Here is a 3,887-nt window from a genome sequence, read left to right on the forward strand (position 1 = left end):
AAATTTATCCTCATGCAGCCTTGATATTAAGATAAATTTATCCTCATGTAGCCTTGAAGTTAGGATAAATTCATCCTCGTGTAGCCTTCAAATTAAGATAAATTTATCCTCATGTAGGTTTTAAAATCGGATAAATTTATCCTCATGTAGGTTTTAAATTAGGATAAATTAATTCTCATGTAGCCTTGATATAAGATAAATTTATCCTCGTGTAGTCTTGAAGTAAGGATAAATTTATCCTCGTGTAGCCTTGGATAAATTTATCCTCGTGTAGGTTTGAAATTAAGATAAAGTTATCCTCATTCAGGTTTTAAATTAGGATAAATTTATCCTCATGAAGCCTTGAAATTAAGATAAATTTATCCTCATGTAGCCTTCAAATTAAGATAAATAATCCTCATGTAGCCTTGATATTAAGATAAATTTATCCTCGTGTAGTCTTGAAGTAAGGATAAATTTATCCTCGTGTAGCCTTGAAATTAAGATAAATTTATCCTTGTGTAGTTTTCAAGTCAAGATTAATTTATCATGTAGCCTTGAAATTAAGATAAATTTATCCTTGTGTAACCTTGAAAATTAGGATAAATTTATCCTCGTGTATCCTTGTAATTAGGATAAATTTATCCTCGTGTATCTTTGTAATTAGGATAAATTCATCCTCGTGTATCCTTGTAATTAGGGTAAATTTATCCTCATGCAGCCTTCATATTAAGATAAATTTATCCTCATGTAGCCTTGAAGTTAGAATAAATTCATCCTCGTGTAGCCTTCAAATTAAGATAAATTTATCCTCATGTAGGTTTGAAATAAGATAAATTTATCCTCGTGTAGTCTTGAAGTAAGGATAAATTTATCCTCGTGTAGCCTTAAAATTAAGATAAATTTATCCTCGTGTAGGTTTGAAATTAAGATAAATTTGTCCTCATGTAGGTTTTAATTTAGGATAAATTTATCCTCATGTAGGTTTCAAATTAGGATAAATTTATTCTCATGTGGCCTTGAAATTAAGATAAATTAATCCTCGTGCATCCTTGTAAATAGGATAAATTAATCCTCGTGTAGTCTTGAAATTAGGATAAATTTATGCTTGTGTAGCCTTGAAATTAGGATAAATTTATCCTCGTGTATCTTTGTAATAATGATAAATCTATCCTCGTGTATCCTTGTAATTAGGATAAATTTATCCTCATGTAACCTTGAAATCAAGATAAATTTATCCTCATGTAGGTTTTAAATTAAGATAAATGTATCCTCATTTAGGTTTTAAGATGAATTTATCCTCATGTAGTCTTGAAATTAGGAAAATTTATCCTCATGTAGTCTGAAATTAAGATAAATTTATCCTCGTGTAGCCTTGAAGTAAGGATAACTTTATCCTCGTGTAGCCTTGAAATAAGATAAATATATCCTCTTATAGGTTGAAATTAAGATAAATTTATCCTCATGTAGCCTTGACATTAGGATAAATTTATCCTCATGAAGCCTTGAAATTAAGATAAATTTATCCTCATGTAGCCTTGAAATTTATCCTCATTTGGCCTTGAAATAAGATAAATTTATCCTCATATAGGTTTTAAATTAGGATAAATTTATCCCCATGTAGCCTTGAAATTAGGATAAATTTATCCTCGTGTATCCTTGTAATTAGGATAATTAATCATCGTGTATCCTTGTAATTAGGATAAATACATCCTCGTGTATCCTTGTAATTAGGATAAATTTATCCTCATGCAGCCTTGATATTAAGTTAAATTTATCCTCATGTAGCCTTGAAGTTAGGATAAATTCATCCTCGTGTAGCCTTCAAATTAAGATAAATTTATCCTCTGTAGGTTTTAAATCGGATAAATTTATCCTCATGTAGGTTTTAAATTAGGAAAAATTAATCCTCACGTAGCCTTGATATTAAGATAAATTCATCCTCATGTAGGATTGAAATTAGAATAAATTTATCCTCATGTAGCCTTGATATTAAGATAAATTTATCCTCGTGTAGTCTTGAAGTAAGGATAAATTTATCCTCGTGTAGCCTTGAAATTAAGATAAATTTATCCTTGTGTAGTTTTCAAGTCAAGATTAATTTATCATGTAGCCTTGAAATTAAGATAAATTTATCCTTGTGTAACCTTGAAATTAGGATAAATTATATCCTCGTGTATCCTTGTAATTAGGATAAATTTATCCTCGTGTATCTTTGTAATTAGGATAAATTCATCCTCGTGTATCCTTGTAATTAGGGTAAATTTATCCTCATGCAGCCTTCATATTAAGATAAATTTATCCTCATGTAGCCTTGAAGTTAGGATAAATTCATCCTCGTGTAGCCTTCAAATTAAGATAAATTTATCCTCATGTAGGTTTGAAATTAAGATAAATTTATCCTCGTGTAGTCTTGAAGTAAGGATAAATTATCCTCGTGTAGCCTAAAAATTAAGATAAATTTATCCTCGTGTAGGTTTGAAATTATGATAAATTTGTCCTCATGTAGGTTTTAATTAGGATAAATTTATCCTCATGTAGGTTTCAAATTAGGATAAATTTATTCTCATGTGGCCTTGAAATAAGATAAATTAATCCTCGTGCATCCTTGTAAATAGGACAAATTAATCCTCGTGTAGTCTTGAAATTAGGATAAATTTATGCTTGTGTAGCCTTGAAATTAGGATAAATTTATCCTCGTGTATCTTTGTAATAATGATAAATCTATCCTCGTGTATCCTTGTAATTAGGATAAATTTATCCTCATGTAACCTTGAAATCAAGATAAATTTATCCTCATGTAGGTTTTAAATTAAGATAAATGTATCCTCATTTAGGTTTTAAGATGAATTTATCCTCATGTAGTCTTGAAATTAAAAAATTTATCCTCATGTAGTCTTGAAATTAAGATAAATTTATCCTCGTGTAGCCTTGAAGTAAGGATAAATTTATCCTCGTGTAGCCTTGAAATTAAGATAAATATATCCTCTTATAGGTTTGAAATTAAGATAAATTTATCCTCATGTAGCCTTGACATTAGGATAAATTTATCCTCATGAAGCCTTGAAATTAAGATAAATTATCCTCATGTAGCCTTGAAATTTATCCTCATTTGGCCTTGAATAAGGATAAATTTATCCTCATATAGGTTTTAAATTAGGATAAATTTATCCCCATGTAGCCTTGAAATTAGGATAAATTTATCCTCGTGTATCCTTGTAATTAGGATAAATTAATCATCGTGTATCCTTGTAATTAGGATAAATACATCCTCGTGTATCCTTGTAATTAGGATAAAATTATCCTCATGCAGCCTTGATATTAAGATAAATTTATCCTCATGTAGCCTTGAAGTTAGGATAAATTCATCCTCGTGTAGCCTTCAATTAAGATAAATTTATCCTCATGTAGGTTTTAAATTCGGATAAATTTATCCTCATGTAGGTTTTAAATTAGGAAAAATTAATCCTCACGTAGCCTTGATATTAAGATAAATTCATCCTCATGTAGGATTGAAATTAGAATAAATTTATCCTCATGTAGCCTTGATATTAAGATAAATTTATCCTCGTGTAGTCTTGAAGTAAGGATAAATTTATCCTCGTGTAGCCTTGAAATTAAGATAAATTTATCCTTGTGTAGTTTTCAAGTCAAGATTAATTTATCATGTAGCCTTGAAATTAAGATAAATTTATCCTCGTGTAGCCTTGAAATTAGGATAAATTTATCCTCGTGTATCCTTGTAATTAGGATAAATTTATCCTCGTGTATCCTTGTAATTAGGATAAATTCATCCTCGTGTATCCTTGTAATTAGGATAAATTTATCCTCATGCAGCCTTGATATTAAGATAAATTTATCCTCGTGTAGCCTTGAAGTTAGGATAAATTTATCCTCGTGTAGCCTTC

The sequence above is a fragment of the Lytechinus variegatus genome, chromosome 4 (genome assembly GCF_018143015.1).
Source record: "Lytechinus variegatus isolate NC3 chromosome 4, Lvar_3.0, whole genome shotgun sequence".
NCBI classification, from domain to species: domain Eukaryota; kingdom Metazoa; phylum Echinodermata; class Echinoidea; order Temnopleuroida; family Toxopneustidae; genus Lytechinus; species Lytechinus variegatus.